Here is a 14,024-nt window from a genome sequence, read left to right as displayed (position 1 = left end):
GTTCACAGTTTAATAGCACAGTGAAGCAACTTCTACTACAAGTTTATTTATGATGGCAGAGTACACACTCACTGTACTAATACAGAACAATGAGGACAGTAGACAGTCGTTTCTCTGGAGAGTGAGGTCAGTTGCTAACTGGGACAGGCCCGCGCTGTGGCTCTTCATTTGAAGGGAGAGGATCCATGGGGCCTCTTTTTGTCTCCAGCCACCAAGTCGTCATCTCACCTTTGCCCTGTAAAACAAAGGGTTACAGACAAGCAGTAAATCTCCCAGAGTTGTCGCTCTGTACACCTATAGAAGGACATCTCTCCTAAAAGCTGAGAGGGGGTTCTATTTGCTTGTGAATAATGAATGAGGATGAAGAAGCAGAAGCCCAGGAGCCAGCTGAGGCCAAGCTCTAATGGAGACATGGCACAGCTGAGCTTAGGCCTTCATCACTGTCTCTTGGGGGCATTATCGCTTTTCTTAAATATTCAACAGGATGCTGTGTTCACCTTTGAGACATGCAGCCACATAAGCTGGATGTAAGATCAATTATGAAGAATTTTTGTATAGATCCCAGAACTTATTTATGTATCAGTCAAATAACCAGCCATGAGGTGAATAGACATGTGATATATGTGTAAAATGTTTTAAATTCCTCTAGCAAACATAACTATGGGTTATCACATAAATCATCTAGTCAAACAAGGGTCAGGCTCATTCCATGAGAAAAGGTCAGATATCTATGGCAACCATTGTAAGTTGAAAAATCCTGCCCTGATAATGCTACAATACTAAAATGTGCATGTATTGTCTAATTCTTACACATAATCCCAGAAAAGCTGCCAATGGAAGAGCAATCTTGAAAAAAAAAAACACATTGAATCCACTCTGAACTAATTCATCCAATTAGTTTGTCTGATAAAAGCTAATCAGAGCTGCACTGTGTAAGATTTTTTTGTTAAAATTGAAAGTAGCATTACAGGGAAAAAAAACACACTAAAATATGATGTTGGGGGGGTTTTTCAGACTATGTCACATGTCTTATTAACATTACACATACAGGTTTGAACAGAACGTTGATGTTTAGGCCTCAAGTGCAAAATAAACATTATATGAAGAAATGAAGACAATAATAGATAATTCACTCATATTGTCAGAAACCAAGTCCTTCACCAAGTTTTGACTGAGTTCTCTTTGAATACTCCTATAAAACACTCGATCATCTTATTCATCTGCTTGCGGAAGTGGACCGAAATACAACCCACAGAACAAACTATTCTTCCGCATTTTGCGTGCAATTACACATTCCCACCAGAGAGGTCTCCAAATCCCAAATCTTACATAGTGTAGCTTTAAAATTAATTCAACTACTTTCATTTGCTGGTTTTAAACTGTATTAACATACTTTAGATTGCAAAGTCTTTTGTTATCGTGAGCATTTTCAGCTTTTTCGTTTCGTTTGTGTGCTTGTCTTGCCCTGCCTTTCTGAATCTTGGACTGTTTTTTGATCCAGTTTGTGGATTGCTGTTTATATTAAAGAAGTAAAGAAAGAAAGGAAAAAAAAGAAAGAAAAAAAAGAAAACTTATGTCCTGTTGAGTAAAATTTTACAGGAAGCTATCTTACCTTCACATTTAGAGTGCCACGGCAGACCAGGACATATCCTCCAAGAGTGTGCAGCAGATCAGCTGTAGATTCACTACACTGAATCTTTAAAGCTGCCAGATGATGACATTGGAAATTATAGTTTAGTTAACCAAAATGAAATGCATTAATTTATTCACTTTTACACAAACAAATCACTTGAGTATGTAAAAACACATGTAGTATGTAGCTGAAAAACAATATCATATAAATGTATATGGACCATTCTACCAAATTAGTTCAAACTGCAGTCCCACAGTAAAATAAAAATCTATATATAAAAAAAATATATTCTACATATTCAAACCATAGAGATTTACAAGGATTTAAACCTTAAGTGTTTACAGAAATTGGCTACTGAGCTAAAAATCTGTGTTTTATTAATGTTGTTGTATTTGTAACCCTACGGTAATATTTTTTCCCTATAATGCTAATTGAGGTGGATGTAGTTCCAATTTGTACATTTTAGAAATATTTATATGTCAGTATTGGCAGATATATATGTGAGAAATATCAGATATCAGCATTGGCCCAGAATTGCCTATTAAAATGTATAAAATTTGTTATAAATGTAATATAACTAACATTATTTTTAAAACAAAAGTGAGTCTCAATTTAAGTAATTGTTTTTATATTATCTATTACGTTTTACGTAACTTAATCAGTGTTCTAATTCTAAATTCAATTGCACCCGTAATCAAAAGGTCATTGAGGACAATTGATGTGAGCAAATAACTAAACCTTATTTCGTGCCATTATCCCCGTCTCCAAAACTGTTCCTTATCAAAGGCAAACATGCACAATCTACACAGCAGCTGCCAAGTGCTGATTATTAACTTTGTGTCTACACGGCTTCTTTTGCTCAGGTACCTTCACTAGTGGACTCCATGCGGGATGCTGTGTTCACAGTGTCTCCAAATAAACAGTAACGTGGCATTTTAGTGCCCACCACTCCAGCCACCACAGGACCTGTAACAGCCAGATACCAACATTGCTTTACATACCATGAGCAAACATTCCTCGAGTCAAGGTAAATGCATTTCTTTGCCAGGGAAAAACCACTTCCTCAGGCCAGGCTGGCTTCTTTGAAGGAAATGTAAACCTGAAACTATTTTCATATCATAAGATAATGAGTTACTGATGGAGGATCAGTGACGGTTCTCGGAAACAAAAGTAAATAATGTATTTAAACAATGATAAGCTATACTAAAACACACTGGGTGTGGTTCAAACACTATACATTTCCTCAATGTAATAGCTATGGATATGTATGGTTATGTCACAAAAGCACTGTCTGTACTTATTCCAGTTATGTGACATAAACATGTGGGCCAAAGGGCCCAGCTATAGATTTGTACCAAGTACTACACCGGTGCCAGTTTATTAGGTAACTTGTAGCGACACATACTGGCCATTTTATCAGAAACAACACAAAGGTGCACTTTGTAGCTTTACAATTGTAGCACATCATTTATTAGTCCCCCTCTAGTCTGTCCATCCATGGATCAAGGGACCACCATTGGACCACCGCTGACCAGATATTATTTAGGTCCATCCAGCAGCACTGAAAAAAGGTTAATGTGTTTACGTTTAGTTGTTCTCCCAATTATTGTGTTCATGTAATACAGTTCAAAGCCGTGCTTTGTTCAGTGAGTGTTCATGGGGTCAGAAACTTGGCTAGAGGATGATGAACAGAAACTGCATACCTACGACTTGATTAAAGTGGCGAGTAAGTGCATGGCGGCTGCATAAAGAAGGTTCAGAAACTTATAATTACTGACCTGAATGGATTCCGGCCCGTATTTTCAGCTGTGTGGTAGGCTTGTGTGGGATCTTAAATGCATGGCAAACGCTGATCAAATCCAGGGCCATGCTGGCAATTTCACCTGCATGATTGATGCCATTCTCGTTTGGTACACCAGACACAACCATATCTGCAAGAGGGTAAAATACATTCACCTTATAGTATTTTGTATTCCCACAAGCATTGTGACCTTATTTGATGGTCTTAGTGCTATTAAGTTTTTGGGAAAATGTCCTGTCGGCAGTTATGGAAACCACACTAGCATTCCTGCAGTCACACTCACAAGCATCTCCAATAGTCTCCACTTTGTAGACATCATAGTTGTCAATGATGTCATCAAAGGTGGTGTAGAGCTTATTGAGGAAATCCACAACCTGGTGGGGGGTGCTGGAGCCCGAGAGCTGGGTAAAACCTACTATGTCACTGCCCAATAGGAAAGACAAAGACAATTTAATGTTAGCTATTAATGTGTCGTGTGTATATGGGACTAGTTAGTTTTATTAAAATGTGTGGATGCATCCTATGTAATTTTTGTCTTTCATGTTAAAGTACCTGTGCTAAAATTAAACTGAATTAAATTTAATGGAATTGAACTGAACCAAAATGAACTGAACTAAATTGAACCTAATTTCAACTCCAAATTGAACTGATATTAGCTGTCACTAAAATGTGTGGGCATAAACAGAACTACACTCATTTAGTGATACACTGTAAAAAATAAAAAGTCTTGTTTTATTTCTCAATTTAGTTTCATCAAAAGTTCAACTTTAAAATATATATATTTTATTTAGTACTGCCTCTTAATTAGTTTTACACAGGTGTTTAAGTTGAGCAGTGCTTGTAGGTGCTCCCTTATATGCTGAATTTTTTTACTCAGTTCTTCCCCATTTCCCACCCACAGGCTATGACTCTTCTTCCCCAGCCTGGGGGACTGAGGAGTCCCTCCTCTTAGACTCCCAATAGCATAAGGCTGAGGCATTGCTAGGATTTGAACTCATGATCTCTTCATGATGAAGCAGTTAGACAGTTGCACCACCCAGAGCAGCTTCAGAGTTGCATGACTGTATAACAAGAGAGATCAAGAGTTCAAATCATGGTGATGTTTAAACCTTTCATATTCAGTCTGGAAAGAAGGCCCCCCTGCCCACTCATGCACCCACACACACATGTGTAATAGAAGGAGTCATTGACTGTGGGAATTGATGGTGACTAAATTGTGTGAAATCCATCAAAAAATGTAAGCAATTTCAGCATATAAGAAGGCAAACATAGATGCAGTACTAAATGTGTAAATAAGGAGAACATTCGACTAAACTAAACAGAGAAAATAAATAAAAATATGGCTATGCAGAATGTTGAGGTAAAATTTCAAATTTGAAGATCTGATTATTAATTTTTACATAGACTGCTGACTATTTTGACACCTGAAATACACAGTGGCGTTGGAGTAGCTCTGTGCCTCCGCTGTACGTCCCTGTCTGAGATCGTCAGCCACTGGTTTAGGCAGCATACCTGCACACAGAGTTTTAAACATACACAATTCAGAACAACATGATTCTCTTTATGCACTCCTGCATAGATTATAGGCTGTGACCTTGCAGAGGAACAGCAAAATGCCAGTAGAATTTATTCCTTCATCTGTGCTGACCCCTACGGCATGCCTTAGTGATTTAGTGACACTTACTTTGTGATTTTTACTGTAACTGAGTGTAAACACTCAATCTGTACTTAAAATATGCATAAGTCATATGCAAATGTTTGGACACCTCTGGTAAAATGTAGAAAGATAAGTTCACACATCCTCTACAGGGAACACATGTCTGCACATTTTAATGCACAATTACTGTTGTTTTTTTGTTGTTTTTGAGTTTTTTTGCTGAATTTACATATTGGGGAAAAATTAAACTGTGTAAAAGTTATGGCCAATTTTTACATTCTATATTGTATGTTTTCTTTTTTTTCCAATATGTTAAACTCAGCAAATGAACAGAAATTGTCCACTAAAATTAGCAGAAAAATGCCATAATTAGGTTTGCTCCGTGAAGAGAATGTGTAACTTATTTTCACTTGAAAAAATCAACAAAACATGTAATTCAGCCAGGGGTGTTCAAACTTTTACATATGAATGTATCTACAACAACAATCCAACCTTGCAGAATAAAAAAAGCCCGCACTTCCTTTTTACACAGCAATAACAGACTTCCCACTAGATGGCGCCCTTAGAACTACATTTAATCTTATTGGATTCAATTTTAAGAACTAAGATCTGTGTTATTTTGCTGTTTGAAAAGAAAAAAAAAGTAAAAAAACGCTCTGGATGTACTATAAAGCAAACGGTCTGTCTTCTGCTTCTCCTGAAGAAGATCCTGTGTCCTCTCAGCCACTATAGCCTCCAGATGCTTACTGTACTTTTCCATCTAGAAGCGAAAGAGAAACCGTGATGTTACTCTGACTAACAGTGATATTATTTATATTATAACCAAAGCAAAGAAAGTGCTTAGCTTTGGGTAGTGTGGGCATTTGGCTATTTTAGAATGTGGGAATATTTGTAAATAAGAGTTTACATGCTGGTAAATGTGCATTATTACAGACTCTTACCAGGTTCATCATCATGTCTACAGGGCTGACTTTGTGTGGGTTCATTTTGTCCAGCATTTTTTTCACCTGCTCAAATGTCGGCCTGGTGGTGACATTGTGGGACCAGCACTTTCTGATAAGCTGCACAGAATTACATCAGAAGAAATAAGAGAGCCAAATCAATTGACTATCTTAGATCATATCAGAGACAATCAGAACATTAAAAGGGTAGCTTGCCCCAAGGGGAAGGAGATTAAAACCAGGCCTAATGCATGTGAAAATTACTTATTCATTGAGATAGGCCATTTAGATGTTCCAAATGCTCAGAGAAACTTTCCTACCACATAATCCAATACAATGCTTTTGCTACAGTGTTTGCAACAATGTTATTAGCTACTGGCTACTTTTTTCATGCTTCACAAGGATTATCTTGAAATAAGAGATGGGCAGCAAATCCTTCATTCAGCAAAACAGTAGGGTCATAATCCATCTGTCATAAAATCACAAAGTGGACTTGTGAAAGGAAATGTCCAGTGTTTTTCAACCTGCTGCATTTGTATTAAAAATAGAAGATAAAAGGAAAAAGCAGGAAACCTGACAATGCAAAACCCACACATCGTCACAGTAGGAACAAAATCTTTTTCATTTTTTTGGCCTTTACATTATGTGATAAATTGACCAATAGAAATTGTCCGAAATGACTTAGAATAAGATCTTGATCCACTGACCTCCATTAAACACTAAGAATGCTTTGTCCTTCTCTTATAAATGTACTATTTCAGAGATACATGTTTTTTTTCCAACAGTGACAATGTATTAATGCTAATGGGAAGCTGCTCCCCCAGGGGGAGCCTCAGCCCCTGTATAAATGCCCTCCTGGTTGGTGTGCACAGTACATGTAATTGATGTGGCCACCATTGCTCAAGACTGAGCTATCAGATCAACTGTGGTACCACAAGCTTCCTACCAAGTGCAGGACTGGCTGCCTGTGGAGACAGTAGCCTTAGTAATTCCAATCTTGCTTTATAAAAGCATCATATTCCACAATGTTGTTGTTTTGAGCAGTACTGTAAGTAGCAGTGACGGGCGCTAACAACATGCTAAACAAAGTTTTTCATTATTGTAATATGGTGCTCTGTGAGGGGCCTACTGCTTAAATAGAGTTATAGCCTCTTTTATCTAAAGACACATGCGAATGGGGTAAAACACTATCGCTTAGCCAACTGGAGATTGTAAGTTTGATGCCCTGATGAGTCACTGGTCAAAACTGTAAGACCACCTTTCCTTTCATCTGAAATATGATTAGACTGTCTCTCTGGATAAAAGTGCATGCCATGTAGTGAACTGATTCCCCTTTTCTTCCCCTTAGTAGCAGAAGCTCATAAATTTTCAGTATGTCAACAATGTTTCGAATCAACGTTGTCCAAAAAAAGGATACTGAACAGGTACGCTTTTCTTCATCAAGGTACAAACAATGTAAATGGACCTTCAAAGGTACAACCATGGTCATTAGATCCAATTTCAATGTTTTATGGGTACATTCACTTTCCTAGGGAAAAGGGGATATAAGTACCATTTCATACAAACATTTTAAAATGTAAAAATACATGAGGGTGTTTGGAGTCAGGGTATCTTGAAAATACATAACTGCAATCAAATATAGTACAAACATATCCCCCAACTAAATGTACTGAAAATGCACCCTTAGGGGTACCACCCTGCACTGTTAGAAATAAAGGTTCAAACAATGTAAATGTTCCCTCAAAGGTAGAACAGTGGTTTTAAGGTCCAATTGTGAAATAAGTTAAATAAGTTTTTCCAGGTAAAAAGTACATATTTGTACAGTTTCATAACCTAACGTTTTAAAACAGAACAATAACATAAAAAGGCTGGAGACGAGACGGGGTGTGTGGAGTCAGTACAACTTAGAAAATATAATTTCACTGCATTATGGTACAATTATGTTCCCTGACTAAAGGTACTGAGGGTACCACCCCAGTGACTAGGGAGGTACTGCCCCAGTGACAGTTTCATACCTTTTTTTCTGAGAGTGTAGTGACAGTTTAGTACCTTCTTTTCTGAGAGTACAAGGAAACGTGTCAAAATTGTCTGTGGTAATCGAACATGAGCTACAGCTGGAGCTAAAGCACCTGGCCTTTGGTGTTTTGTTAGAAGTGTATTTCAAGTCAATGGGTTTTGTGTTCTTATTCTAAGAGCAGGGAAACGTGTCTGAACATTGCCTGTGGTAATCGACCCTGTGCAACAGGTGCAGCAGTTCAAAAGTTGAAGTATTCCTCTAAACTTATTTTCTTGAACACACAGCTACAAACCTCACAGTACTCTCCTTGGTTGGGGCAGTCGCTGTCCGATTTCCCAGCTTTCAGTTCAGGAAGTGGAGGACGCCACGTGATGTCCAGCTTCATGGACTCAATCTGTTCCTGTTTTATCAGTGTTGCAGATTTACCATCAGATTCACTTTCAGAAATGGTGCAAACACTAATCTCTGTATTTGTCCATACTTACCGAAATAAGGTCACTGCGGGTGGCTATCTCCACTAAGATAATGGAATAGCTAAAGAGAAAAGAAAAAACACTATATTACGTGCCACTGACCATCCTGGAGTCTCCTCCTTTGTTTGAGGAGACTTCAGGATGTACCTAAAAAAAAAACAAAAGATCCCTGTCCAGATCATCAGACGATGTTTGTTTTGGAGAAAACACTCAAGGTTGAGTTTACCGAACTGATTCATGGCGTGAAAATGTAACAAACTGCTCGATAAATCTGCCGCACAACTGCACATCCAGGTCAAGTGTGTGCCTGAAGGTGTTTCAGTTACGGTACTCCGTACTTTCCCAAACTTTCCCAAAACACCTCACCTTATGTGTACATGTTAAAAGAATGCTTGACTGACTTTGCACAAATATGTTAAAGAAAACAACTCCACTGACCTACCCTGGTTGTACTTAGAGTGCAGTTCATTTGTGATTGTGGTGAAGGCAGCGCAGTGGATTTGAAATAAAACAATGAGATTAAAGTGCAGAATGTCGGCTATATGTTAATGGTATTCACTGTATTTATTATCTATATTGGGTGAGCCAGTAACGCTTTACTTGAACCCTGCTACATAACAGTGACATAACTATACCAGATATCATATGCTATCATGACAGATTCTGTTTAGTAATATAATAATGTCATGTTAATGTTATACCGTTAATTGTCATGACAGGTGCCATAATGTTTGATGTCATGACAGTTGTCACACACAAATTTTTGCTACATTCTTTAGTTAGCCATCATGACAAAGGGCCTTCTAGGCCTTCAGAGAAGGCCTAATGATTTGTAGGAACTATTTTTAGTTTACATTCATCAGAAGCATGCTTGTATTTAAAGTCTGCTGCTCTTGTTTCATTGTTAAGTTCTGGATGAAAACAAAAGGGTTAGATTCTTCAAACGCTCAGCGGCAAATTGGCCAATCAGGAATTCTTTTTCTCTGTGGTATTTAGCTATAGTTGAATGTGCTCTCCTACTGAATTTCAAAAGCTGAAGAGAAGCCTTAACGCATTAGATTAACTACCCACATAATTGCAAAGTTACAGAAGAATCAACCAATCACATTCGCAGTAGGTGGGACCGGTTTTGTGAGGAAGGTCACTCTCTGGAAGCCCTAAATACGTCACCGTCTGTGAGTAAGACTGGCAGCCTAATCAATGGGTCTTTAGAAATGGAAAACAGCAGCTGCTCTATTGCAGCCTCTTTACTAAGAGAGAGTCTCTGTGAAACTGCTGCAAGATACTGCTACAAGTGCTCTGAAATCAGTGGAAAACGTATTAAAGAGAGTTGTGCTTCCTATATGATACACCCACTATAGATAGAAAATACCCTTGATTTAAGGCTTAGATTTTGCCCTTTAAACTCATTGTTTTATTTCAAATCCAGTGTTCTTTGGTACAGATCCACAAAAAAAGAGATACTGTCGATTTACTTATGTAAATAGATAATTAGTAACTCAGATCTGTTGGAGGGAGCAAGGTGTTTTAAGTGCTAAGCATTTTTGAAGTGCACTTTGTGTACATTAGTCAGTATGATGCTCACTAGATGTCCAAAAGTATCCAGACAGCCCTTCTAGTGAGTGAATTCTGATACAAGTGAATGCGCACACACGGCTTGCATTACTCTATAGAAAAGCTCTGCCAGTAGAATGGGACACTCTGGAGCAGCCACACATGAGCCTAAAGTCACCACGCCCAATGCCAAGCCATGGGCTAGAATGGTATAAAGCCCTACAGCATTGGGCTGTGGAGCACCATCCAAAACCTTTGGGATGAACTGTGGCATGTGTGATCCAGAACTAGTCATCAAACATCAGTACCCGACCTCACTAATGCTCTTGTTGCTGAACGCACTCAAATCCTCACTGCAATGTTGCATCATTTGGTGTAAAACTTTTCCAAAAGAGAAGAGGCTGTTAATGCAGGAAATGTGGGACAAACACCCTATTAATACTCTTGATTTTGGAAGAAACAATAAATGAGCAAGTGTCTATAAATTTCTGGACATACAGCTTATAATTCAAATTAATAATTGCAAAAAAAGATAGATATATAAATTATGTTATGGCAACTATAATGATTCAAGGAAATGACTTTACTCTTTGAGTGCAGTTTACTGAACATGGCTCTTACCTATACACATCAGCTGCGGCTGTGGTGGCGCTAGAGCTGCCCAGCAAAACCTCTGGGGCGCAGTAAGTGCGGTAAAGGTTTTCACAGTGGAAAGTACCACTCAGTGTTTCAGAATCCTCTTTTCTAAAGGCCATCAGACCATAGTCTGCAATCGTGGAAGAGTAGGATTGATCAAGACATGTTACTGGAGCATTATGAAATCTACCCACAAGTGGTGAAGGAAAACACCACTGAAATGAACAGTATTTCAGTGAAACTTTTTTATACCTGAAATTTTGCAGACCCATCGATCATCAACAACACAGTTGCGGGAGTGAAGCCGGCCATGAAACATTTTGTGCTGGTGCAGGTAAGCCATCCCACGAGCAATATCAGTGGCAAAGGATAAACTAAGAGAAACAGAACAATGGAATCAGATAGAGAGCGCATCATTTACACACACACACACACACATTTTTTCTAAACTGCTTATACTTCTGGGTTGTGAGGGGAGCTGGAGCCTATCCCAGCAGTCATTGGGCAGAAGGCTGGATACACCCTAGACAGGTCGCCAGTCCATCGCAGGGCAGACACACAGACATATACAATCACACACACACACTCACACCTAGGGGTAATTTAACATCTCCAGTTGGCCTGACTGCATGTCATCAGAGGAAAACCCACACAGACACCGGGAGAACATGCAAACTCCACACAGAAATGACCCTGATTGCCCAGCCGGGAAATTGAACCCAGACCCTTCTTGCTGTGAGGCAACACATTGACAGCACACTGAAATTTTGTAACAGCACATTCCCTTTTTTAGACCATTTTTTCTATTGCTTTTTTTTTAATGTTAACACTGCTAACATTTCAAAACATACCATTTACTCTCACATCAATACAGTTCATATATGGAAACTAAGCTGAAAAACAGCCTGTTTTTCCAAAGGTTAGATATCTGAACCAAAGGTTCAGATATCTAAGTAGAGTGGCTGAAGTTTATTTTTCCAAAAGTCCTGAGGATTACTGTCCAAACAATCCAAGCTTTTTTTCTTTTTTTTCTGTATCAGTCCAGACTGCTTTTTGAAGGAGGAGTCGCAGTACTAGTCAGCAAATCAGAAGAGAGATATTTTACATATATTAGCCTTAAAGGCACAGTAGCAAGAACAGTTTAATTCTAATAGATAAAGAAAGGCTGGTAAATGGTTACATACAACTGTTTTGGTACATAATAACACAAAAACATTAGCAGCAGAGATCAATAAACATTCAAGAAGAATGCAGAATATGGCCAGGAAAACAGAAGAATGTTTACCGAAAGCCCCAGTTGATAGGAATATCTTCATTCAAGAGAACATCGGCAAGGCTTCCTTTAGGACAGTACTCTGTGATGATGCAAATGAAGGGGACCTCAATGCAGCCTCCAATGAACTTAGCCAGGTTTGGATGATCAAGCTCCCTAGTAGAGAAGAGGCTTCTTGTGAACTATGTGTAAATTAGCTGCGAAATGCAAAATGTTATAGCTCAGTCATCTGTATTTGGGAATGAGCTGAGTCTCTATTGCCAAAGGTGCTGAATATGAATAAAAGTTTCTAAACCACAGATTTCCCAGGAGGCCTATATCAAATTCTTTTTCTTGTGGCACGTATTTGGCTTAAATTACAATGGGGTTTTTCAAGTGCAAATAAAGGAAATAGCAATATGGAATGTGATCCAGGAAAACCTTTATTGTATTTCTTAAGCTATTGACTCTAATCAGGACAACTAGGATTACTAAGAAATACTCAGATTACTCACCTAACCTCTTTCACCTCTTTCCGGATTGTTTTGGAGAGAGTGAAGTGCTTCTTTTGGATGTGTTTCACAGCTACTGTCCTTCCATCACTAACAAGAAAGAAAAACAGTTGCAGTTCCAGCTAGAATGGAGTGTCTGAGGGCAAAATAAACTGCTAGTACTCACTAGATGCCTGGCTGAATGAAGCCGGACTTGAAGCTGGTGTTTACCACCGTACACACTGTCACATCTGTGGCCCGGCTGATGCTGGAGCTGCTCTTCACTGGTTGTAGACTTGTGGTGCTACAGAAGCCCATATAGCATGCTTTGCCTAAGAGGGCCCAAAAAGTGGTCACCATCACAGCTCTTGAAACTGTTTCCAACACTTCAGTTTTTTCATGTGAGTTTGTGTATTGCATATGTAGACGAGTTCATTTGTACAAGAACACTTTAGCAGAACCAATCTGAACTTCAACATTGTTAATAAAATAAAAGTCACCAAGAAGAAATCTTTTAAACTATTATTTAGATACATTATTGGAAGAAATTAAGTGCCACCCAGGAGAAGTTATAGCAAGGTTGATTGTGGTTTCTTAACCCCTTAAAATCTCAGGCTTATTACATACTAAGACTTGTTATTTAGTAACTACAGGGAATTCAATGCAAACTGGCTGAGTTATTTTTTATATTATATGAGTTACAGAAGTGTGTAATAAAACTTTGGGCCAGCTGGTGGGCCATGGCCATTTAAGGGGTTAATATCTTACCAAACAAGATGTTATTGTAATTGATGATCCAGCTCTCATCCCAAAACAACTTCTGCTTTTGGTATTGCAGCCACTAGGGAGTAGACATAATGGTTGAAACACACCAAAGGTCTATAAATATTATTATTATTATTATTATTAATAATAATAATAATAATAATAATAGTAATAATAATAATAATAATAACAAGAAGAAGAAGCATAATAATAATAAGAAGAAGTAAATGTGTTAGAAATGTTCTCAACGTTCACACTGTGGGCTTTCAGCAAAATGCATCCTTTGCATCCCACGAAATCCTTCATGCAGAAAGTAAAACTGCCTTGTTAATCCATATAATTAATGTTAAAGCTAAGAGAAAATTTTCAATTCTTCTCTAAAAATAGCCCTGTTTATTTACAGTATATATGCTGAAAAAAAATAAAAATGCAACACTTTTCACTAAAAAGATTTTGCTGAAACCCTGGACAAAACAGGGTGAGTCATGAAACAGAATTCCCACATTAGTATCAACCACCATTTTCCAGTAGTAGTGTGGCACATTTCCAGAAACAAATCCTAGAAACTTCTGCAAAAAAGGAGCAAAACTAAAAGAGTTGCATTTATACTTTTTGTTCTTTTCCTCTTCACTTATAAAAATAAAGATGCCAAATATGTTTATTTTGACAATGCCATAGAAGAATCACTTTCAAATCCATAAAAACCCTTCAGTAGACAGGTTTTCACCATTTTTGTAAATCAAATGTGTGAATGTGAGTGAACGTTTTGATTATGTGAACATTCTTTAATCCTTTTAATCCTTA

The 14,024-nt window shown here is 38.0% G+C and overlaps 1 pseudogene; it reads right to left on the bottom strand.

Moving 5' to 3' along the window:
* Positions 1-127: 127 nt before the first annotated feature.
* LOC118818651 overlaps positions 128-14,024 on the bottom strand; it is a 28,386-nt pseudogene continuing 14,489 nt past the window's right edge.

The sequence above is a fragment of the Colossoma macropomum genome, unplaced genomic scaffold (assembly GCF_904425465.1).
Source record: "Colossoma macropomum unplaced genomic scaffold, Colossoma_macropomum, whole genome shotgun sequence".
NCBI lineage: Eukaryota > Metazoa > Chordata > Actinopteri > Characiformes > Serrasalmidae > Colossoma > Colossoma macropomum.
The sequence above is the reverse complement of the archived record's forward strand: the minus strand, read 5'-3'. Positions and strand labels throughout refer to the sequence as shown.